The sequence below is a fragment of the Trichomycterus rosablanca genome, chromosome 2 (assembly GCF_030014385.1).
Source record: "Trichomycterus rosablanca isolate fTriRos1 chromosome 2, fTriRos1.hap1, whole genome shotgun sequence".
Taxonomy (NCBI): Eukaryota; Metazoa; Chordata; class Actinopteri; order Siluriformes; family Trichomycteridae; genus Trichomycterus; species Trichomycterus rosablanca.
Window position 1 is genome coordinate 52,964,784 of NC_085989.1, and position 26,324 is coordinate 52,991,107.

The window sequence follows — 26,324 nt, forward strand, 5'->3', positions numbered from 1 at the left end:
TTATTTCATGAGGTACATGGCAGTATTTAATATGCCATAAAATAAATAAACAACCAGCTTAATTACACAAAATTAAGAAGGGAAATCATACTAGTGTTGTGGATGTTTTTATTTATGTTTTGTTTGTTTTGTAAATATTGTTTCTGTTTTTGTATTTTAAATAATCCAGCTAATCAATTAATCGTAAACATAATCACCAGATTGATTAGGAAATAATCGTTAGGTGCAACCCTACATGTGAAGTGAAGCATTTTTGTTTTGTACATATACGTTAGTTTAGGATTATAAACTGTTCAGACAAATGTAGGATATATGTCACATTAAAAAGCCGAGTACAGTCCAGATAACCAGATGTTGTTCTTGCTCACCCATATTATCAAGGATGCATTAGCACTCTCACTTGTACCATATTGCTTAATCATTCTAATGTGAGGTGATATAAACGTACCTGTTATGGCTCTGATTGTGAGTCAGCAGCTGGTTTGACTGGTCAGATTAAATCTTTTACTTGGGAAGAGCACTTTTTTTACAGTCTCTTGGTACAACAGCGCTTAACAAACGTCTTTTTTTCATTTCTCACTTTAAGTTGACGACAACAGTTTAGCCGTCGATGAGATCTTGTCAGATTCTTTTGACCTTCAATGAGCTCTGACTCAATAACACATGTGGCAGGAATTTCATCTTCAAATAAATACACAAGCTCGTACTTTGTTAGATTTATGTCTCAGAATAAAAGAACTGAATTTGAAACTGAAACTGAAAACACGACATTTGTATTTCACTTAAAGTTCTGTGTGGAGACAGAGACGGTTGGTTAAAATAAGGATCTCAGGTCCAGTGTGGATGTGCGCATGTGCAGAACGAGGTGTCCGACTGTCCGTAGATAGAGACTGACGTGCTGTGTAAAGAAGAGAGGTTTGTGCAGAATAAACATAATAAAAGGTTATAAAGTCATTTAACTGAATGATGTGTAATGTAATATTTGTCCTGTATGGATGAGTTCTGATAACCGCAGTTTTTAATGCAGTTTTTATCAAATTCAATGAGGACATTTTGGAAACATAATGGTTTATTATGGAGCTAATTTAGTGCCAAAACTTCGCAAATAAACAGAACGTATTCTGTAAATATGATTTGATTTGTAAACAAACACAACACGATCTACAAATAAAAAACACTATTTGTAAACAAACACAACACGATCTACAAATAAAAAACACTATTTGTAAACAAACACAACACGATCTACAAATAAAAAACACTATTTGTAAACAAACACAACACGATCTACAAATAAAAAACACTATTTGTAAACAAACACAACACGATCTACAAATAAAAACACGACTATCTAACGCACACAATGTGATTTACAAATACAAAACGCCACTGTTGCAAATGCATATGTGACTTTCAAATAAATGCACAGCTGTTTTCTAACACACTGCACTTCACAAACAAATAGAACATGTTTTACAAATACAAACGCTGTTCCGCAAATGCCGTTTGTGAATCACGTGACTTTTGGCACCGTTCTGGCGCCTTGTGTCAGATTTTCTCAAAAATGCGTCCAGACTCGTACAAATGCGTCGCACCTGAGCAGTAGGTGGCGCTGTGGTACACTTTCAGCATTTACTGCCGCGGTCAAGCAAACCTCCACTTCCAAATGCTCAATCAAATCAGCCCCCACATTGTGAAGTTGTGCGTATATAATCTCTAATAAAAATGAGAGAAATTTAATAACAGTTTAGAGTGAAAATAATAGAAATGTGACAATAAAAAGTCTTTATTTAGAAATGATACATCAGAATGGTCTGATACTGAGTGTAAACTACAGGTGATGTACTATCATTATGAAGTGGAATTACTTTTAATGACAATAACACTTTATGTAATCAAGATTATTCCATTTAATAACTAATAATAATCTAAATTAAAACGGAAGAGCTTAGATGACATTTTAGTTGACTTTAAATTTAAAGTAAAATCATTATATGCAGTTATTACCAACCCTTTTTTTCAAAGTCTGAAGTTGTATCCCAAATACAATTTGCAGGAAGATATGGGTTTATTAATGTATTCATTTAATGACCCTCTATTTTATATGTATTAATATATTTATATATTATTTTAACTGATATATTTATATATTATTTTAACTGATATATGTACATTATTTTAACTGATATATTTAAATATTATTTTAACTGATATATGTACATTATTTTTACTGATATATTTATACTGATACTGATATAGTCACGTTCACTTCGTGATTTTTTTTAACCAGTATCGCCAGACACTTTTAGAAGCCTTTCTGAGGTTCTAGATCTGAGGAATGTTTTAATGCTTTTATTTTCCTTATGTAAAACACTTTGAATTGCCACTATGTATAAAAGGTGCTATACAAATAAACCTGCCTTGCCTTTACCGTAATGTTTAGTATACGCACATCTTCACAATGTGGGGGCTGATTTGATTAAGCATTTAGAAGTGAAGGCTTGCTTGACCGCGGCAGTAAATGCTGAAAGTGTACCACAGCGCCACCTACTGTGAGATTAAAATAAAGATAAACGTTATTTTAGCATTGTTTATGTTTTTTACAGTTGTATAGATAAAACATCTATTTTCTTTCACATCTTACAAGTTTTATAGAAACACGCCAAGTTTATTTTAGCTTTGTTTACAGATGTTTATCTTTTTATTTTTAGCAGTTTTTACATGTCTGTGTAGGTTTTCAGTCATTCAGGTCCTGATAGTCTTGAGTCTCTATCAAAATCCCCTCAGAAGAGAAACTGGTTCATCCCAAGGACAAAATGTTCCAGCACAAAGTGAGCAGTGTTGTGTGTGATGTACAATGCAGTGAGGAGTGATCACACCTTTACATAGGAGAGACTAAATCACTCCACAGTTCATGCTACAATATAGGAGATTCATCTCATCAGCACAATACTCAGATCTACATCTGTACCTGGAGGAGAAGGAACGCTCCTTTTAGCATACAGATGTTCACATTTTAAATCCATGCATAAAAACAGACAGCAATTATATGTAAATACTTTGTGAGCTGTTGAAATGTGTAAATATGTGCTGCTCTGTCTGTCTATCCATCCATCTATCCATCCATCCATCCATGTGTGTGTGTCTTTATGTTAGATCTTTAATAATGCAGTCAGCAGAAGTGGGACACATCGCCCCCATGGATCTAGAAGATGAAGGATCTGAAGATGAAGATTTCTGCTGTAAGTACATATGGAACAATTTAGCACTTTTCCACCAGACAGTGTGGTACAGAACAGGATGGTCAGTATTGGGGTCAGTAATTAGTGGATAGTGGATCAGAATCTGTCCTGTATGGTTCTGTCCTGTGGAGAAGTGCTGCTTCACTCCAGTCTGGACTCAAGTTTTTAATGGAACTAAGATTTATTATATCATCAAAACAACAACACGCCTCCCTACACTAGTCCCAGTTGTTGAGCTTTCTTCACATGTTGATGTGATTTCAGGTGAAGTATCATTAATCCCTCTGGAACTCATCACCTCTGATAGACACCTCTCCTCAGTGTACCAATCACTTGGAGGTGTCCTGCCTCAGAAGAAGGAGGAACCTGAAGATGAAGATGATCTCAGTAAGAATGTTTTCAAATCTTGAGCAATGAAACATGTTTTATTTATTAATGGTGAAAGTCTGTACATGAAGGCACAAGAACCATCACTGGACTGCACTTCAATATTATCAGCAGAAGCGTCTACCCTTCTCGTGGCACTACAGTTTGCAAGACTTGCAAGAACACCCAACAATAACCCAAATACAGAACACCATAAAATAACTTTCTGATATTAGACTGTGCTGGATACCTGGACACTGTGGAATTTCAGGAAATCAAAGAGCTGATCAACAAAAAATCATCAACTTTAAACTACCACCAGTGGACATTAAACCCCTCATAAATGAATATATTAAAACGTAAATGCCAACTGCAATGGAACCCTTAAACAAAAATAAACTACACAAGATTTACCCCAACATCAGGAATAAACTAAAATTGCACCAAGGAAAACAGATCAGGTGATATACAGTATATGCAGAATAGGCCACACAAGATTAACACACAAACACATATTACTAGGAGAAGAAGCCACAGTTTACATAGACTGGCATACACCAATCACCAGAAAACACATCCTGACAGAATGTCCAAAATACAACAGTGAAAGACGTGAACTACATCTGCCCAGTACATTAAAAGAAATCTTCACTCAGGATCATTCAGAAATAATAATAATAATATAATAATAATAATAACATATAACGCAAAACAAATAAAACTAGCATGAAACATCGATTCCTAAAAGAAACAAACAATATTTAATAATGGTTCATCAGTCAGAATAATGATAATAATAATAATGATATTTATAATATTAATAATATAATCCAATAAATAACTAAGACGTGTAAAATAGTGAATATTTTGTATTGCTATATTTAAAGTAAAAAAATGCTTTGATATAGTGTAGATACTTAAGTGGCATCATGTGCATAAAGACCTTAATGAAGACGGAGCTTGATGTCCTGTAGTGTGAATGTTTGTACTGGGTTCATTATTGTAATAAGAAAATGAATAATTCAGGACACATCACATTTCTCAGCACAGCATCTCAGTTTGGGTAAATAAATCCTTTTGACGTTTACTGACATCTAACTTACTAACATCTGTGACAGTGTAACATGTGTAACCAGTGATAGCTCAGTGGTTAAGGTACTGGCCTAGTAAACAGAAGGTTACCGGTTCAAGCCCTGCCACCACCAAGTTGCCACTGTTGGGTCCCTGAGCAAGGCCCTTAACCCTCAATTGCTCATTGTGTTCCGCTCACTGTGTAAGTCGCTTTGGATAAAAGCGTCTGCTAACTGCTGAAAATGTAAACATCTGCAAAGCTTTCAGCACTGTGGAGGATTCATCACACACTTACACTTTCACACACACTCACACACAACTACACTCACACTACATGAAAATGGGGATTGTGTGATATATTTAATACCTTTTGGAGATGTTCAGTACAAAGTGATTTTATCGTTATTGATCTGCTCTGTGTTTATTGTGATGTTTGTAATTGATTGTGTTACAAGAGCAGCTTGTGTTTTTCTTCTTCAGGATTGAACAAGGATTTCTGCTGCTCCTCGAGTCCACGTTCCTGTACAACCCAAAATCATCTCCACAAACACATCAAGACCCCCCACAGTGTCAAATATGAGACCCTGGTGAAGATTAAGACTGAACAGGAGGATCTGACGCCCACCAGAAGCTCCAGTGATCAGCAGACGTCCTCTGGTGCTGTCAGCATTAACAGCTCTCTCACCAGAGAACAGAACAGAAGGAACGTCTGCTCACAGTGTGGGAAGAGCTTTAGTTCTCCCAGTGCTCTTAAAATACACCAGCGCATTCACACTGGAGAGAAACCGTATCAGTGCTCACAGTGTGGAAAGAGCTTTAGTTCTCCGAGAGCTCTTAAAATACACCAGCGCATTCACACTGGAGAGAAATCGTGTCAGTGTGGGAAGAGGTTTAATACACAGAGTTATCTCAAACGACACCAGCGTATTCACACTGGAGAGAAACCATATTGGTGCTTACAGTGTGGGAGAACTTTTAATGATCAGAATACTCTCAAAATACACCAGCGCATTTACAGTGGAGTAAAACCCTATCAGTGCTCACAGTGTGGGAAGAGTTTTAATCAACAGAGTGTTCTCAAAAATCACCAGTGCATTCACACTGGAGAGAAAATGTATCAGTGCTCACAGTGTGGGAAGAGTTTTAATCATCAGAGTCATCTCAAACTACACCAGCGCATTCACACTGGAGAGAAACCGTATCAGTGCTCACAGTGTGGGAAAAGTTTCAATCAACAGAGTCATCTCAAACTACACCAGCGCATTCACACTGGAGAGAAACCGTATCAGTGCTCACAGTGTGGGAAGAGTTTTAGTCGACAGAGTCATCTAAAACTACACCAGCGCATTCACACTGGAGAGAAACCGTATCAGTGCTCACAGTGTGGGAAAAGTTTCAATCAACAGAGTCATCTCAAACTACACCAGCGCATTCACACTGGAGAGAAACCGTATCAGTGCTCACAGTGTGGGAAGAGTTTCAGTCGACAGAGCCATCTCAAACTACACCAGCACATTCACACTGGAGACAAACCGTATCAGTGCTCACTGTGTGGGAAGAGTTTTAATCAACAGAGTCATCTCAAACTACACCAGCGCATTCACACTGGAGAGAAACTGTATCAGTGCTCACAGTGTGGGAAGAGTTTCAGTCGACAGAGTCATCTCAAACTACACCAGCGCATTCACACTGGAGAGAAACCGTATCAGTGCTCACAGTGTGGGAAGATTTTTAGTCAACAGAGTGCTCTCAAACTACACCAGCGCATTCACACTGGAGAGAAACCGTATCAGTGCTCACAGTGTGGGAAGAGTTTTAATCAACAGAGTCATCTCACAAAACACCAGCGCATTCACACTGGAGAGAAACCGTATCAGTGCTCACAGTGTGGGAAGAGCTTTAATCGTCAGAGTAATCTCAAAAGACACCAGCGCATTCACACTGGAGAGAAACCGTATCAGTGCTCACAGTGTGGGAAAGGTTTTAATCAACAGAGTCATCTCAAAAAACACCAGTGCATTCTCACTGGAGAGAAACTGTATTAGTGCTGAGTTTGTAGAGTTGTAATTAACACCAGCACACTCACATGTGAATGGAACACATAAGAAGGTTATAGTAGTTGCTGTAACAGTGAAAGTAAAGCCTGAACCTGAAGCTTAAGTTTTTTGCTCAGTTTACAGTCAGAGATTTGAAGCTCACACCCATTTAAACAGTTTCTTTCAGGATTAATAAAGTTGTATCTATCTCTGTCTATTTGGTTGTTTAGTATGAACATTTTAGAGTGCAACATCACATAACACAGAGCACCAGTGTGAAGAGACGTCTCATTTTATTCATTCTGCAGCTCCTCAAAATACTCTTTTCACCTTCTCAGTACACTCTCCTGTTTCGTCAGCACATTTCCATCTGTATCCGGTATCATTCTAACCTGCCGTATTTTCATTTACCATCTGTTCCTCTGTCTGGCCAGTCAGTACAAGTTCTTTTCACTTTCCGTAGTAACAACTTATACAGCTTATCATTCACCTTTTTTCTTTCTACCTAGTCTATTTTTAACACAGTAAAATGCATTAGCTAATAAGTTGACATCAGCCAGCAAACACACAGGAACCATCTACTGTAAAATCCATCGCAACACTAATAAGGAAGTTATGACATAAGTTATTATTAGGGATGTAACGATGCACCTTAAGACAGTTAATTATCGATACACAACTGACACGATTCAAATGTGTAATTCATGTCAAATGAATCGCTATTGACTTTAACCAGCAGAGGGCGCTGGCGCTATTCACCTCACCTGAACTAAACATTCATTCTAAGTTTGAAGGGAGCACAGACGAAGCCTTAGTTTATTTATGTGAGGAAACTTTTTTTATTTGTATTATCAATTTATTTATATAATGTGGGATTTGTTTTAAAATGTCATTTCAGTTCTTTTTTACACAGAAAGGAAAATATGCAGCATTGTTTTGTATAGTTTGTACCTACTTCACAAATAAAAGATAATTTATTATTTAGATAAATAAAAGATAATCACAAATGCAGTATTTTATTTTATTTTAAAAAGAAGAAATAATAAAAGAAAACTTCATAAAATTTCTTCAATTTCATTTTGTTTAATAAATGGGGGAAAATCGTATCGTGAACCCAGTATCGTGAATCGTATCACATCGTGGGTAGAGTGTATCATTACATCCTTAGTTATGATGTTTCCAGCTCCTTGTAAAAAAAATATAGAAAATTAACAAACACAGAGAAACACAAATTTTCATATAACGAAGGTTGTAGAAGTTTACTTCTACTAAAGTCTACTACATGCTGTAGTATATTTTATAACTCATTACTGTACCCATGCTGTAGTACATTTTATAACTCATTACTGTACCCATGCTGTAGTACATTTTATAATTCATTACTGTACCCATGCTGTAGAACATTTTATAATTCATTGCTGTACCCATGCTGTGGTACATTTTATTATTCATTACATTACCCATGCTGTAGTACATTTTATAACTCATTACTGTACCCATGCTGTAGTACATTTTATAATTTATATACGGCTAGACAAAAGGGCGGACACGCAGAGATGTGAACTAAAGCAAGGATATACAGTGTATCACAAAAGTGAGTACACCCCTCACATTTCTGCAAATATTTCATTATATCTTTTCATGGGACAACACTATAGACATGAAACTTGGATATAACTTAGAGTAGTCAGTGTACAGCTTGTATAGCAGTGTAGATTTACTGTCTTCTGAAAATAACTCAACACACAGCCATTAATGTCTAAATAGCTGGCAACATAAGTGAGTACACCCCACAGTGAACATGTCCAAATTGTGCCCAAATGTGTCGTTGTCCCTCCCTGGTGTCATGTGTCAAGGTCCCAGGTGTAAATGGGGAGCAGGGCTGTTAAATTTGGTGTTTTGGGTACAATTCTCTCATACTGGCCACTGGATATTCAACATGGCACCTCATGGCAAAGAACTCTCTGAGGATGTGAGAAATAGAATTGTTGCTCTCCACAAAGATGGCCTGGGCTATAAGAAGATTGCTAACACCCTGAAACTGAGCTACAGCATGGTGGCCAAGGTCATACAGCGGTTTTCCAGGACAGGTTCCACTCGGAACAGGCTTCGCCAGGGTCGACCAAAGAAGTTGAGTCCACGTGTTCGGCATCATATCCAGAGGTTGGCTTTAAAAAATAGACACATGAGTGCTGCCAGCATTGCTGCAGAGGTTGAAGACGTGGGAGGTCAGCCTGTCAGTGCTCAGACCATACGCCGCACACTGCATCAACTCGGTCTGCATGGTCGTCATCCCAGAAGGAAGCTGATGCACAAGAAAGCCAGCAAACAGTTTGCTGAAAACAAGCAGTCCAAGAACATGGATTACTGGAATGCCCTGTGGTCTGACGAGACCAAGATAAACTTGTTTGGCTCAGATGGTGTCCAGCATGTGTGGCGGCGCCCTGGTGAGAAGTACCAAGACAACTGTATCTTGCCTACAGTCAAGCATGGTGGTGGTAGCATCATGGTCTTGGGCTGCATGAGTGTTGCTGGCACTGGGGAGCTGCAGTTCAGTGAGGGAAACATGAATTTCAACATGTACTGTGACAGTCTGAAACAGAGCATGATCCCCTCCCTTCAAAAACTGGGCCTCATGGCAGTTTTCCAACAGGATAACGACCCCAAAAACAACCTCCAAGATGACAACTGCCTTGCTGAGGAAGCTGAAGGTAAAGGTGATGGACTAAACCCAATTGAGCACCTGTGGCGCATCCTCAAGTGGAAGGTGGAGGAGTTCAAGGTGTCTAACATCCACCAGCTCCGTGATGTCATCATGGAGGAGTGGAAGAGGATTCCAGTAGCAACCTGTGCAGCTCTGGTGAATTCCATGCCCAGGAGGGTAAAGGCAGTGCTGGATAATAATGGTGGTCACACAAAATATTGACACTTTGGGCACAATTTGGACATGTTCACTGTGGGGTGTACTCACTTATGTTGCCAGCCATTTAGACATTAATGGCTGTGTGTTGAGTTATTTTCAGAAGACAGTAAATCTACACTGCTATTCAAGTTGTACACTGACTACTCTAAGTTATATCCAAGTTTCATGTCTATAGTGTTGTCCCATGAAAAGATATAATGAAATATTTGCAGAAATGTGAGGGGTGTACTCACTATTGTGATACACTGTATTTATAAATGAAGACAAGAGATATTTACATAGTAACACAACCTAAGCACATGGCTAGTAACACAAGCTAAGCACATGGCTAGAAACACAAGCTAAGCACACGGCTAGAAACACAAGCTAAGCACACGGCTAGTAACATAAGCTAAGCACACAGCTAGTAACATAAGCTAAGCACACGGCTAGTAACATAAGCTAAGCACACGGCTAGTAACATAAGCTAAGCACACGGCTAGTAACACAAGCTAAGCACACGGCTAGTAACACAAGCGAAGCACACGGCTAGTAACATAAGCTAAGCACTCGGCTAGTAACATAAGCTAAGCACACGGCTAGTAACACAAGCGAAGCACACGGCTAGTAACATAAGCTAAGCACACAGCTAGTAACATAAGCTAAGCACACGGCTAGTAACATAAGCTAAGCACACGGCTAGTAACACAAGCGAAGCACACGGTTAGTAACATAAGCTAAAAACAAACTGTCAAACAGAGTCCAAAACAGAGTTCCACACCATAAATCCAGTTCAGTTCAATAGTTCTCAGCGTCTGTAGAGACGCTGCCTCCTTTTATTAGGAGCAGCTGGAGCTAATTAGCCCAGAAGAGCCAATCAGGAATGGGGTGTGGCAGCTCAGGAGCACACACAGAGGCTCAAAGTGTGACAGTAGCCCCTCCCCAATGGCACGCCTCCTGGAGTGCCCAAAAAGGAAAACAAAAGGAGGTCCCGGTCCCTGAGGGGCAAATTTAAAGACATTAAGAAGATCTTGAGGCAAGCGTGACAAAAGTTCAGAAGTGCCGTCAGTGGGCGCTGATGAGGAACCAGAAGCACCCTCTGAGGGTGCTGATTTGACAGGAGCGCCATTGGAGACAGGAGCGCCTTCGGCGGGCGCCAACTCGGGAACAGAAGCGCCATCGGGGGGCACCAACTCGGAAACAGAAGCGTCGTCGAAGGACACCAACTCTGGAACAGGAGCGCCATCAGGGGGCGCCAACTCAGGAACAGGAGCGCCATCAGAGGGCGCCAACTTGAGGACAGAAGCACCATCAGGGGGTGCTGACTTGAAAACAGAAGCGCTGTCAGGAAGCGCCAACGAGGAAACAGAAGTGCCGTCGGAGGACACCAACTCAGGAACAGAAGCGCCCTCAGGGAGCACCAACTCCGGAACAGAAGTGCCGTCGGAGGACAACAACTCAGGAACAGAAGTGCCGTCGGAGGACACCAACATGGGAACAGAAGCGCTGTCAGGGAGCGCCAACATGGAAACAGAAGCGCCATCGGGATGCGCCAACTCAGGAACAGAAGTGCCGTCGGAGGACACCAACTCAGAAACAGAAGTGCCGTCGGAGGACACCAACATGGGAACAGAAGCGCTGTCAGGGAGCGCCAACATAGAAACAGAAGCGCCATCGGGATGCGCCAACTCAGGAACAGAAGTGCCGTCGGGGGCCGCCAACACGGGAACAGAAGCCAGCTGCGTGGAGCCTGGCGAAGAGGCTTCGGGAATCAGCTGCGTGGAGCCTGGCGAAGAGGCTTCGGGAGTCAGCTGCGTGGAGCCTGGCGAAGAGGCTTCGGGAGTCAGCTGCGAAGAGGCTTCGGGAGTCAGCTGCGAAGAGGCTTCGGGAGTCAGCTGCGTGGAGCCTGGCGAAGAGGCTTCGGGAGTCAGCTGCGTGGAGCCTGGCGAAGAGGCTTCGGGAGTCAGCTGCGTGGAGCCTGGCGAAGAGGCTTCGGGAGTCAGCTGCGTGGAGCCTGGCGAAGAGGCTTCGGGAGTCAGCTGCGTGGAGCCTGGCGAAGAGGCTTCGGGAGTCAGCTGCGTGGAGCCTGGCGAAGAGGCGTCCGGAGTCAGCTGCGTGGAGCCTGGCGAAGAGGCTTCGGGAGTCAGCTGCGTGGAGCCTGGCGAAGAGGCGTCCGGAGTCAGCTGCGTGGACCCTTGAGAAGAGGCGTCCGGAGTCAGCTGCGTGGACCCTTGAGAAGAGGCGTCCGGAGTCAAAAATCTTTGAGAAACTTCTTGAAACAATGGTGAGGACCCTGGAGAGGTGTCCGAAGTCACTAGCGAAAACACTGGAGAAACATCATTCAGCTGCAAGGACCCTGGAGAGGCGTCCGGAATCAGCTGCAAAAACCCTTGAGAAACTCCTCGAGTCCGCTGCGAAGACCCTGGAGAGGCATCCGAAGTCAGCTGCGAAAACACTGGAGAAACGTCATTAATCAGCTGCACAAATCCTTGAGATTCTTCTTGATTCAGCTGTGAGGACCCTGGAGAGGCATCCGGAATCAGCTGCAAAAACCCTTGAGAAACTCCTTGAGTCAGCTGCGAAAACACTGGAGAAGCATCACTCAGCTGAGAAAACACTGGAGAAACATCGCTCAGCTGCGAGGACACTGGAGAGGCGTCCGAAATCAGCTGCTTGGACCCTGGATATGCGTCAGAAGTCAGCTGTTTGGACCCTGGAGAGACTGGACTCGGCTGCGAAAACACTGGAGAGGCGTCCGAAATCAGCTGCTTGGACCCTGGATATGCGTCAAAAGTCAGCTGTTTGGACCCTGGAGAGACTGGACTCGGCTGCGAAAACACTGGAGAGGCGTCCGAAATCAGCTGCTTGGACCCTGGATATGCGTCAGAAGTCAGCTGTTTGGACCCTGGAGAAACTGGACTCGGCTGCGAAAACACTGGAGAGGCGTCCGAAATCAGCTGCTTGGACCCTGGGTATGTGTCAAAAGTCAGCTGTTTGGACCCTGGAGAAACTGGACTCAGCTGCGAAAACACTGAAGAGGACTTGGAACTGTTTGACTTCGACACAGGCGAACATGAACACAACCGAACTGGCAGAATACAGTCATAGACTTTCCTGAACAGAAACTTACTGACTACGAACTGGCAGAGGACTGACCTAAACCTGAGTACACGGGACTGGAGCCGGCGAACAAACAGAAGGACCCCCGGAGCCCTTGGGGTCGAAACAGGAAACAGGACCTAAATAATTTTGGCTGGCTCCTAACGTGGACTTGGGACAGTCACGAACTTTATAAGCGGGCACTGGCTCCTGGACCACTTCCGCAGTGGGCACTGGATGCCAGGTATAAGCTGCAGTGGGCACTTTGCTACATGAAAATTTGGTTCTCATGAGGCCCTCAAAATCCTTCACCGAGTTCAGCACAACTCCCCTGTCAGACCAAAGCTGCTTAGCCCACTCATGAGGAGCAGCACCCCTCAGTCTAGACATCATAAATCGTACCTTGTCGATTTCAGTTGGCTGGGGGTCCAGAAGGTTCTGCAGGTAGAGCTGGCTCTGTAGAAGGAAGCCTTCAACACTATGGTTGCTTCCATCATAAGGAGCCGGCCTACTAAGCGGGAAGACCAGAGGAAACCTCATAGAGCCAAAGTCTGGGAAAACGTGAACAAGCAACATCTCGCTGTGTCCTAATTGGGAGAACTATTATGTCACGAGGGGGTCTACGGCTAGACAAAAGGGCGGACACACACGCAGAGATGTGAACTAAAGCAAGGATATATTTATAAATGAAGACAAGAGATATTTACATAGTAACACAACCTAAGCACATGGCTAGTAACACAAGCTAAGCGCATGGCTAGTAACACAAGCTAAGCACACGGCTAGTAACACAAGCTAAGCACACGGCTAGTAACACAAGCTAAGCACACGGCTAGTAACACAAGCTAAGCACACGGCTAGTAACACAAGCTAAGCACACGGCTAGTAACACAAGCTAAGCACACGGCTAGTAACACAAGCGAAGCACACGGCTAGTAACATAAGCTAAGCACACGGCTAGTAACATAAGCTAAGCACACGGCTAGTAACATAAGCTAAGCACACGGCTAGTAACACAAGCGAAGCACACGGTTAGTAACATAAGCTAAAAACAAACCGTCAAACAGAGTCCAAAACAGAGTCCAAAACAGAGTCCAAAACAGAGTCCAAAACAGAGTCCAAAACAGAGTCCAAAACAGAGTCCCACACCATAAATCCAGTTCAGTTCAATAGTTCTCAGTGTCTGTAGAGACGCTGCCTCCTTTTATTAGGAGCAGCTGGAGCTAATTAGCCCAGAAGAGCCAATCAGGAATGGGGTGTGGCAGCTCAGGAGCACACACAGAGGCTCAAAGTGTGACACCATGCTGTAGTACATTTTATAACTCATTACTGTACCCATGTTGTGATACATTTTATTATTCATTACTTTACCCATGCTGTGGTACATTTTATAATTTATTACTGTACCCATGCTGTGGTACATTTTATAATTCATTAATGTACCCATGCTGTGGTACATTTTATAATTCATTACTGTACCCATGCTGTGGTACATTTTATAATTCATTACTTTACCAGCGAGGCAAAGGCAGGAACTACAGGACTGTTTTGACTGTACTGACTGGAGTGTTTTTGAGACTGCAACCAACAGTTTGGATGAACTCACTGACACTGTGACATCATACATTAGCTTTTGCGAGGACATTTGTGTGCCCACCAAAACCTTCTGCAAATACAACAACGACAAACCATGGTTTACAGCAAAATTAAGAAAACTTCGTCAAGCAAAGGAGGATGCCTACAGAAGTGGGGACAGATCCCTGTACACACAGGCCAGGAACATGCTGAACAAAGAGATCAGAGTCGCCAAAAACAGCTACACTCAAAAGCTGAAAAACAGGTTTTCAGCCAACGACTCTACATCAGTATGGAGAGGCCTGCAAGAGATAACCAACTACAGGAGATCACCTAACCCCATTGAGGCAAACAAAGACCTGGCTGACGACCTTAATGTTTTCTATTGTAGGTTTGAGAAGGACACATTCACACCCACCCTCCACCCCTGCACATCAACAGATTATATCACACCATCAGCTATCACCACACATTCCCCCATGGATACACAATCTGCATTACAAATAGGTGAGATGGACGTGAGACGACTCTTCCAAAAACAAAAAACCAGGAAGGCACCAGGCCCAGATGGAGTCTCACCGTCATGTCTCAAAGCCTGTGCGGACCAACTGGCTCCTATTTTTACAAAGATCTTCAACGAGTCACTGGAGCTGTGTGAAGTCCCATCCTGCTTCAAACGCTCCACCATCATCCCAATTCCCAAGAAACCCTCCATCACAGGACTTAATGACTACAGACCCGTTGCTTTAACATCTGTGGTCATGAAATCCTTCGAACGACTGGTTATGACACATCTGAAGAACATCACTGGCCCCCTGCTGGACCCTCTGCAGTTTGCCTACCGGGCAAACAGGTCGGTGGATAATGCAGTCAACATGGGATTGCACTACATCTTAGAACATCTGGACAGCCCACGGACTTATGTAAGAATCCTTTTTGTGGATTTTACCTCAGCGTTTAACACCATCATACCAGAACTCCTCCACCTCAAACTGTCTCAGCTCAGTGTGTCCCCCGCCATCTGTCAGTGGATCACCAGCTTTCTGACAGACCGGACACAACAGGTGAGGCTGGGAGATATTACATCTACCATAAGAACAGTCAGCACTGGTGCACCACAGGGCTGTGTCCTCTCTCCACTGCTATTTTCTCTCTACTCTAATGACTGTACCTCTACAGACCCAGCAGTGAAACTTCTAAAGTTTGCAGATGACACTACGATCATTGGACTAATCCAGGATGGAGATGAGTCTGCATATCGGCAGGAGATTGATCGGCTGGTGCTCTGGTGCAGTCAGAACAACCTAGAGCTGAACACACTAAAGACTGTAGAGATGACAGTGGATTTTAAAAAGAAACCTTCGACACTGCTCCCCATCACCATATTCAACAGCACTGTGTCTACCGTGGAGACCTTCAGGTTCTTGGGAACTACTATTTCCAATGACCTAAAGTGGGAGGCCAACACCAACTCCATCCTCAAAAAGGCCCAGCAAAGGATGTACTTTCTGTGTCAACTGAGGAAACACGGTTTGCCACAGGAGCTGATGAAACAGTTCTACACCGCAGTCATTGAATCTGTCCTGTGCACATCCATCACAGTGTGGTTCAGTTCAGCCACAAAACAGGACAGATGCAGATTGCAAAGAGTGGTGGATAGAGCGGCAAAAATCATCAGTGCTCCTTTGCCCACCCTCCAGGACTTATACACAACAAGGACCAGAAACCGGGCAGAAAAAATTATCACAGACTTCTCACACCCTGGACACGAACTCTTTAACCTCCTACCCTCTGGCAGGCGCTACAGAGCCCTGAACACAAAATCAAACAGACACTGTAACAGTTTCTTTCCAAATGCCATCAAACTCATCAATAACAAAAATTGAACTGCTGTTTACTGTTGTTTACATGCCACACTGCACTTTATACATGCTGTATAATACCGTAACTGCATCTTACCTTACTCAACTATTTATTTTACACTATTTTTATATTTTCTGTACATATGCAAATTCTGCTGAACATGTAAATTTGTACATTGTCTACATAGTCTTGTCTGTATATTGTATTGTTTGTAAATTGTAGAGTCTACATAGTCTTGTCTGTATATTGTATTGTTTGTAAATTGTAGAGAGTCTACATAGTCTTGTCTGTATATTGTATTGTTTGTAAATTGTAGAGTCTACATAGTCTTGTCTGTATATTGTATTGTTTGTAAATTGTAGAGTCTACATAGTCTTGTCTGTATATTGTATTGTTTGTAAATTGTAGAGTCTACATAGTCTTGTCTGCATATTGTGTTGTTTGTAAATTGTAGAGAGCTAACAACAGCCGGAAACAAATTCCTTGTGTGTAAACATACTTGGCGAATAAAGCTGATTCTGATTCTGATTTAACCATGCTGTGGTACATTTTATAATTCATTACTGTACCCATGCTGTGGTACATTTTATAATTCATTACTGTACCCATGCTGTAGTACATTTTATAATTCATTACTGTACCCATGCTGTAGTACATTTTATAATTCATTACTGTACCCATGCTGTAGTACATTTTATATTCCATTACTGTACCCATGCTGTGGTACATTTTATAACTCATTACTGTACCCATGCTGTGGTACATTTTATAATTCATTACTGTACCCATGCTGTAGAACATTTTATAATTCATTACTGTACCCATGCTGAGGTACATTTTATAATTCATTACTTTACCCATGCTGTAGTACATTTTATAATTCATTACTGTTCCCATGCTGTAGTACATTTTATAATTCATTACTGTACCCATGCTGTAGTACATTTTATATTCCATTACTGTACCCATGCTGTGGTACATTTTATAACTCATTACTGTACCCATGCTGTGGTACATTTTATATTTCATTACTGTACCCATGCTGTGGTACATTTTATAATTCATTACTGTACCCATGCTGTGGTACATTTTATAATTCATTACTGTACCCATGCTGTAGTACATTTTATAATTTATTACTGTACCCATGCTGTAGTACATTTTATAATTCATTACTGTACCCATGCTGTAGTACATTTTATAACTCATTACTGTACCCATGCTGTGGTACATTTTATAATTCATTACTGTACCCATGCTGTAGTACATTTCATAATCCATTACTGTACCCATGCTGTGGTACATTTTATAATCCATTTCTGTACCCATGCTGTAGTACATTTTATAATTTATTACTGTACCCATGCTGTAGTACATTTTCTAGCTCATTACTGTACCCATGCTGTGGTACATTTTATAATTCATTACTGTACCCATGCTGTGGTACATTTTATAATTCATTACTGCACCCATGCTGTGGTACATTTTATAATCCATTACTGTACCCATGCTGTGGTACATTTTATAATCCATTACTGTACCCATGCTGTAGTACATTTCATAATTCATTACTGTACCCATGCTATAGTACATTTTATAATTCATTACTGTACCCATGCTGTAGTACATTTCATAATCCATTACTGTACCCATGCTGTAGTACATTTTATAATTCATTACTGTACCCATGCTGTGGTACATTTTATAACTCATTACTGTACCCATGCTGTAGTACATTTTATAATTCATTACTGTACCCATTCTGTGCTACATTTTATAATTCATTACTGTACCCATGCTGTGGTACATTTTATAATTCATTACTGTACCCATGCTGTAGTACATTTTATAATTCATTACTGTACCAATGCTGTAGTACATTTCATAATCCATTACTGTACCCATGCTGTAGTACATTTTATAATTCATTACTGTACCCATGCTGTAGTACATTTCATAATTCATTACTGTACCCATGCTGTAGTACATTTCATAATTCATTACTGTACCCATGCTGTAGTACATTTTATAATTCATTACTGTACCCATCCTGTGGTACATTTTATAATCCATTACTGTACCCATTCTGTAGTACATTCTATAATTTATAACGCGTGGCCACGACTTAGTAACGCGTTCCCACGCCTTAATAACGCGTGGCCACGACTTAGTAACGCGTTCCCATGCCTTACTAACGCGTGGCCACGACTTAGTAATGCGTTCCCTCGCCTTAATAACGCGTGGCCACGACCTAGTAAGGAGTGGGAATGAGATCGTGGCCACGACTTAAAAAGGTTAAAACAGTTGAATATTGTTTACTCTCTTTACTTTCTTGACTATCGTGTCAATAAACAGAATGGATGATTAAAGAATTGTACTTGCTTACTTTGTATTTATTACATCTACAACAGTAGCGAACATTAACGTGTGTATAAACATTACTATGACAACCCGCATACATCTGTGTGTGCGTAACAGTTCCGTACTAAAACATAAAACCATCACACGTTCCATACATTAACACATGTTGTTAGGGGAAACCGTTGAATATGGATCATCTGTTACACACAGGAGGGAGACTGTATTTTACATCAAGGCTCCAAAACAAACAATCTACGGCTAACAACATATGTGAATGTATGGAACGTGTGATGGTTTTATGTTTCAGTACGGAACTGTTACGCACACACAGATGTATGCGGGTTGTCAGTAATGTTTATACACACGTTAATGTTCGCTACTGTTGTAGATGTAATAAATACAAAGTACACTGTAAAAAATGAGGTGTTAAAATTACTTAAAAAAATTAAGGCAAGTGTTTGCATGGATCTTTTTAAGTTGAATTAACTTTCTGTTCTATTAAGTAAATGGAACCTATCTAAGCCACTTAAAATATACTTAAATAAATTATCACAGTATAACTAAAATCACTACGTTGAGTCAACTTAAATATTTTGAGTTGATTTTTAAGTTGAATCTACTCAGGTTTTGTAATAAATACAACTAAATAAAGTCAAAATGAAGGACTACAAATTCAAGTTGTACCAACTCATTTTTTCAAGTACTCCCAACATAGAAAGATCCATGCAAACTATTGCCTTAATTTTTTTGCTTTTGTATTACTTAAAATACAAGCACAAACAACTACCACTCAAATAAATCAATTTCCAGACATCAAATACAATATCTGCATTTATTAAAAGTGCAAACAATTAACAAGCAGCAAAAGGGCTTGCACACACACACTATCTATCTATCTATCTATCTATCTATCTATCTATCTATCTATCTATCTATCTATCTATCTATCTATCTATCTATCTATATCTATATCTATATCTATATCTATATATATATATATATATATATATATATATATATAACCACCATATATATTTCAACACCATCAGGCTTAATTAATCTGAATCTATTATGCTGAATATTATGAATCTTAGTTAATTTGGACCTACTTAACAATTTAAGTTGTTCTAACATTAAATTGTATTTCTGTTCTATTTAAAACTGTATATGTAACCTTTTTTATTAATTATATGACAGTTCAGTTAAAGAAAAAAGGCACCTTTGGAAAGTCCATGTTTTGTTATGCAACAACAAATTAAAGCATCTGCTTTGGCAACCAGCTGCCTCACTTTTTTTTTGAGTTTTCTCAACTTCAGGCATTCATACCTATTTTCTTTAGTTTCCCTATAAGTTCACTTAAAATAATTTTTTTTCGGAATACAATCAAATAGTAATTGTAATTTTGTCCAACTTTAAATAGTGATTTGAGTGAACTAACAACCTAACTTAGCAAAGCAAGTTGCACAACTGCTTGGGCTCCTGAAGTTGAGAAAACTCAAAAAAGTGAGGCAGCCGGTAGTCAGCTTAACCTTTAGATTTTTAAGGTTGACTAGACATTTTACTTTTAGTTTACTAAACTGTGTTTTTTTAACTAAAAAAAGCAATTACTAAATGTTTTTTACAGGCAAAAGTTTGTTTTACATATCTGAACTGGCAGTTGGTAGCTCAGTGGTTAAGGTACTGGTCTAGTATTCAGTGGGATGCTGGTTCAAGCCCCACCACCACTAAGTTGCCACTGTTGGGGCCCTGAGCAAGGCCCTTAAACCTCAATTGCTTGCATCGTATTCAGCCACAATTGTAGGTCTCTTTGAGTAAAAGCATCTGCAAAATGACAAAAATGTAAATGAATATGTTACGCTCTTAACAAGTAGCTATGAAAGAAATTTAAGACAATTTAAGAGAATTTTATTAAAATGTTTATTTGACTTTCACAACAGACATTTATTTTAAGCCATAAACCTGTGCCACTCCAGCAAAAGTATAATTAGCACCAATAAACAAACTGGTTTTCCAGGTAAGCACAGTCAGGATACAAACACAGCAATGGCAGGAGCGCCCTTGGTAATGACACAATCTGTAATGTTTCAGTAGTACTTCTGGACTGGGATTGCATTGCATATTAATCTGCAATAAAAAACACAAACAATTTTAAAATCATATATTTAAATTTAAACAATATGATGATTTAGCTTTCGTTGCACCTGTAAACAATATAACGGGTCTGACACCATCACAGGAACATTATTAAAATGTTTTATTTAGGCTGTTTAACATTTATTACTTTCATTCTTTATAATAATAAATCAGAACCATATTTTAGGTAAAACAACATAGAACATCATGTAACCTTTTTTCTCAATAGTGAAAACAACATTTTTACATAATCCATCTTCACACTGACATGCAGCCCCGGTTGTGGACTGCGTTGCGCCGGCCCTGCTTGTGTTACTTTAGTTTACTTTAGTGATTGCAATTGATTTACTGCATTAAAATGCATCCAAATATTACTTGTGTTCTGTGCTCTCATCTTCTGTAAATAAATCCTTCTCTCTTAATTCTCTTGGCCCCTCACACTTCTCTTATCAGTGACAAGTTGACACTTTTTTAAAGTAAAATCTTGATCATGCGGGAGAGGGGGGTGGACTCACCTACCACTCAGATGGGTATATTAATGAGTCAAGGGTTTAAAATTACCATGGGGGCTATAAGTGGTACAGTACTAAAGTAGCCTGTAAGCATTTGCATTTTAATAATAATATAACTATATTTTGTTCTTTTGCTTACAAGAAAATATGCTGCATTACTAATCTATACTGCTACTGCTGATAATAATAATAATAATAATAATAATAGCATGTGCATAAAATCAGCCACATAACGAACAACAGTGTGTTTAATCGCTGTTTATTGGAATATTTAACTTATTACTTAGATTCATAGACTGGAGTGAAGTCGGTTCAGCCAAATCATCTGAGTCAGAGGTCTCTCCAGTGAGTCGGCTCACTCGCCTTGTGTACTGAGCAGCAGCCAGTCAGAGGACTCGTAGGATCCGGGTTCATTGAGGTTTCGGACTCGTGATTCCTGATTCAGTACAAAGATTCAAATCATTAACCCGGGTGATTCAGGAACCGCCCAGCTCTAGTATTGAACAGTCTAATCTGCAGCGTTTCTCTCCCATTGATAAAAATACGGAACAAAGCGCGTCCTGTATCAGTTCAATACGGAACACCGCGTTTAGTTTCCAAATACAGAACGATTCCGTATTTTACGGGACGGTTGGCAACCCTATGTACCACAGACAAGTTTAGCTTATTAAGCTAACACAGTTAGCCCCAGGCCAATCAAACAAATGGGCATCAAAACCCGCTAGCATGTCAGCTAACAGCTCTCTCTGTGTACCGAAAATGGTTAAATTGTCACCGACAAGCCCAAATTTGCAAATAGTTTACACTCGTACACCTTTATATAAATTAAAAATTTGAAAAAAACTCGCACTCGTCTGCCATACAATATTTGAAATCTTTGGTTGAGAAAATACGTGAAACTAAAATGCTAGTAATTCCCCTCGTTATTCAGTCAGTTTATACTTTTGCATTTCTTAAGTTTTAAACATAACTTGTATTATGTTGAATAGCTGAATACCTACCTCATGGCAGGTCAGGGCAAAATCCAAAACTTCAGCGCGTTCTCAGTGACGGCCTCAGTGTTGGCCTCGGAGAAGTGCGCATGCGCGGTGACAGAACGTACTCGGAGCTTCTGATGCTCTTCTCTTCTTTGCTTCGTTCAGACAACTCAAATATTTTAGTTGGCTCAACTCAAAATTGGTATGATGTTGTACTAAAGCAAAAATAATGCGTTGAAAAAGTTTACAATTTTAAGTTTGTCTAAAACAATGTCTTTTTAAGTTGCCCAAACTCAAACATTTGAACAAATGTAACAAACTTAATTTTTTTTGTTGAACTGACTTATTATATTACGTTTAATTTACTAATGTGCTGAATCATTTTTTACAGTGTAAGCAAGTACAATTCTTTAATCATCCATTCTGTTTATTGACACGATAGTCAAGAAAGTAAAGAGAGTCAACAATATTTAACTGTTTCAACCTTTTTAAGTCGTGGCCACGATCTCATTCCCACTCCTTACTAAGTCGTGGCCAGGCGTTATTAAGGCGTGGGAACGCATTACTAAGTCGTGGCCACGTGTTATTAAGGCGTGGGAATGCGTTACTAAGTCGTGGCCATGCGTTAGTAAGGCGTGGGAATGCGTTAAGTAAGTCGTGGCCACGCGTTAATAAGGCGTGGGAACGCGTTACTAAGTCGTGGCCACGCGTTATTAAGGCGTAAGAACGCGTTAAGTAAGTCGTGGCCACGCGTTAATAAGGCGTGGGAACGCGTTACTAAGTCGTGGGAACGCGTTAAGTAAGTCGTGGCCACAAGTTAATAAGGCGTGGGAACGCGTTAATAAGTCATGGCCACGCGTTATTTTTTTTTCAGGGGATGTCACCTTGGGGGCTCCGTACAGACGCGATTTCTTTAGCGTTTTTTATTTTACTCAGTAACGGACCTTATTTAAAATGTAGCAAATTACAATTCTTAATACAAAACATACTGAAGTAAAAGTAAAATTACAGGCTGTGAAATCTACTTTAAAAAGTATAAGTGCACAAAAAATCTACTCAATTACAGTAACGCGAGTAAATGTAATTCGTTACTTTCCACCTCTGGTCTTAACTAACTTTAATCCACAATATGGACTGATTATTATTTGTAATGTAAACATTTTCCAACAAAAGTGCTCAACCAGGATAAAGAATATAAAAAGTGCTTGTTGCTGCAGAATTTGCTATATCAGGTGTTGTGCTTGAAGAATACAGAAAAAAAGAGTCTAGTCTTTCCTCTCTTATCAACTATTTTTACTGCTTCTTTTTAAACTGTGGATGCTCGTTCACTCACAGCTGTTGAACTCATTTAGCCGCTAATATCCACTGTGTTGTAGGTGGTGTAATCAGAGCGGTAACGCTGAGCACTGGCGTCCTGCCTGTGGCGTACAGTACGTCATCACGCACTGACGTAATATATGTCGATCGAATTTGTTTAAAAATCATATCACCTTTATTGAAACGTTTTCTATCGCGATATATATCGATATCGAATTATTGTCCAGCACTAGCGTCTCTGCATTCTCCACCTGCAAAGTAAACAAAGAGGTTTATTAAGTATTTCTGTATATTTATCAGTACATGTAAAATATTTTACACTGTAACCAAGTCATTCTGAACAGCTAAAATACAAAACTTCCTTATAGTTATGTTGCAGTTTTTAATTTATAAGTCTTTAATGTGTAAGAGGTGTCTGTGGTTCTTTTTTAATGGTTGAATTACTCGTATGTGTTAGTATTTTACAGTGTAAATCATAAAATAGCATTATTTCATGAGGTACATGGCAGTATTTAATATGCCATAAAATAATTAAACAGCCAGCTTAATTACACAAAATTAAGAAGTGAAATCATATTAGTGTTGTGGATGTTTTTATTTAAGTATTGTTTGTTTTGTAAATATTGTTTCTGTTTTTGTATTTTAAATAATCCAACTAATCAATTAATCATAAACATAATCACCAGATTGATTAGGAAATAATCGTTAGTTGCAACCCTACATGTGAAGTGAAGCATTTTTGTTTTGTGCATAAACGTTAGTTTAGGATTATAAACTGTTCAGACAAATGTAGGATATATGACACATTAAAAAGCCGAGTACAGTCCAGATAACCAGATGTTGTTCCTGCTCACCCATATTATCAAGGATGCATCACCACTCTCACTTGTACCATATTGCTTAATCATTCTAATGTGAGCTGATATAAACGTACCTGTTATGGCTCTGATTGTGAGTCAGCAGCTGGTTTGACTGGTCAGATTAAATCTTTCACTTGGGAAGAGCACTTTTCTTACAGAAACTGTACAGACATATACACAATCTGTATTTTCTTGGTGGAGTTGTCAAGTTGTCATGGTGACGGTGGACGCTGGCGCATTTGGCTGCCGCTACCATTACCGTATTTTATTGTATTTTTTGTATTTTTATCGTGTTTTTCTTTTATTTTCAGCTTTTTATTCACTCCTGTAATCACTACCGCTCCTGTTGATTGATGACTATGGAGTGTGTTGGGTAATTTTAAAAGATGCGGGCGCTGGTACGTTTCGCTACTGCAGCTCTATCTTCATAATTCTCTTTGAGGATGCTACAGTGACTCTCGTTTTCTACCTATCTGCTGTCAGCGTTTCACAATAGGAACTTTTTACCTGGACTTAAATTTTCTGGTGTGCCTTGCCTTGTGGTCTGGTCCTGTGCACCGCTTCCACGAGTATCAGCTACAGCTGGTCTCCACACGCACACGATGTTAAGGTATTCTGTCAATCAACTGAGGAAACTCAACAACTACACTACTCCATCGTGTTTAACAGTAATAAAACAACTTGGATTTTATGCTGGCGCCACTACATTCATAGGAGCTCCCAGAGAAAGTTTGTTTACTCCCAGTCCGATTCCAGTCCCAGCGCGATTCCATCTATCTGGTCAGCTGTGCGCTCCGTCTCAACACTACATGCGGAGCGGGATAGAAAACGTGGAGTGGACTTCAATACTCTTCGACCGATTCCCTCAGCTAATGAAATCTCGTTGGTGAAAATTTGCTTAATTAATGCACGCTCAGTGGGGAATAAAGCTCATGTGTTAAATGACTTATTTATTAAGACCAAATTGGCCTTTTTGTTTGTAACTGAAACCTGGCAACGAAATATGGATTTTGTTCACCTAAATGAACTTTGCCCGCTGGACTGTTCTTTTATTGGGACCCCACGATTGTCTGGTCGCGGTGGAGGTTGTTAGGATGAATCTTTTAGTTCAAAAGGTCCTGAAGAAAGCAGTCGGGAAGTCCAGAAAGTACTCTACAAAACACTTTATTAAGTGTAAAAATGATCTGTGAATATATGTCAGAGCTAAGCCGGCCGACGCTCCTTTCTCCTACAGTATAGAAACACACCCACGTAAGAAAGAGAGCTCCTCTGAGCCTGCCGTCCTTTTTTAAACTCAGCTAGGCTCCTCCTCCTTTACTGCTGGTGGAGCCAATGAAGTGTGCTAACAAGCCCAGGGCTCTGCCTCCCCCCCTCGGTAGGAGTCAGGGAGGGAGCCTAGCCGGCGCCATGTTGAACAATAGACCATGTGGCATGGATGTCGTAAAACTTGGAAAATGTCGTAAAACTTCCCATATTGAATTTATGTTTAATAATGATGTTTAATAATGATATTATGTTCTGAAAAACCTAACAAGGTCTCGCGGTGTTTTGGAAAAATCAATATAATTGTCAGTTAGTAAATATTGAAGAGTTTACTACTTTTGAACTGCAATTCATAAAAGTTGGAGGGCTAAAGCCATTTTACTGTGCTTTAATATATCGACCTCCTGGTCCAGCTGGTGAGTTTTTATCTGAGTTTACTGATTTTTTAACTTCCGTTATTAAGCTGAACAATGTTCTACTGGTTGGAGATTTTAATCTGCATATTGATGATGCCTCAGATTGCATAGCTACAGAATTTATTAATATTACAGAGTCTCTTCATTTTAAACAGTTTGTTTCGGGTCCCACTCATTTAGGTAATCATACTTTAGACCTTGTTTTCTCTCTGGGGTTAGATATTAATCATATCTGGTGCGAAGATCTTTTGATTAGTGATCATAAATGTGTCTTTTTTAACCTGTCTGGAAATGTTGAACATTTTTGTCCTAAAAAATGACACATTCTCGC

General features: G+C 40.0%; 2 pseudogenes; one reads left to right on the forward strand and one right to left on the reverse strand.

Annotated features, from left to right (window-relative positions):
• Positions 1 to 26,324, reverse strand: part of LOC134334891 (uncharacterized) — a 759,100-nt pseudogene that overhangs the window by 310,267 nt on the left and 422,509 nt on the right.
• Positions 1 to 26,324, forward strand: part of LOC134300421 (uncharacterized) — a 331,197-nt pseudogene that overhangs the window by 68,267 nt on the left and 236,606 nt on the right.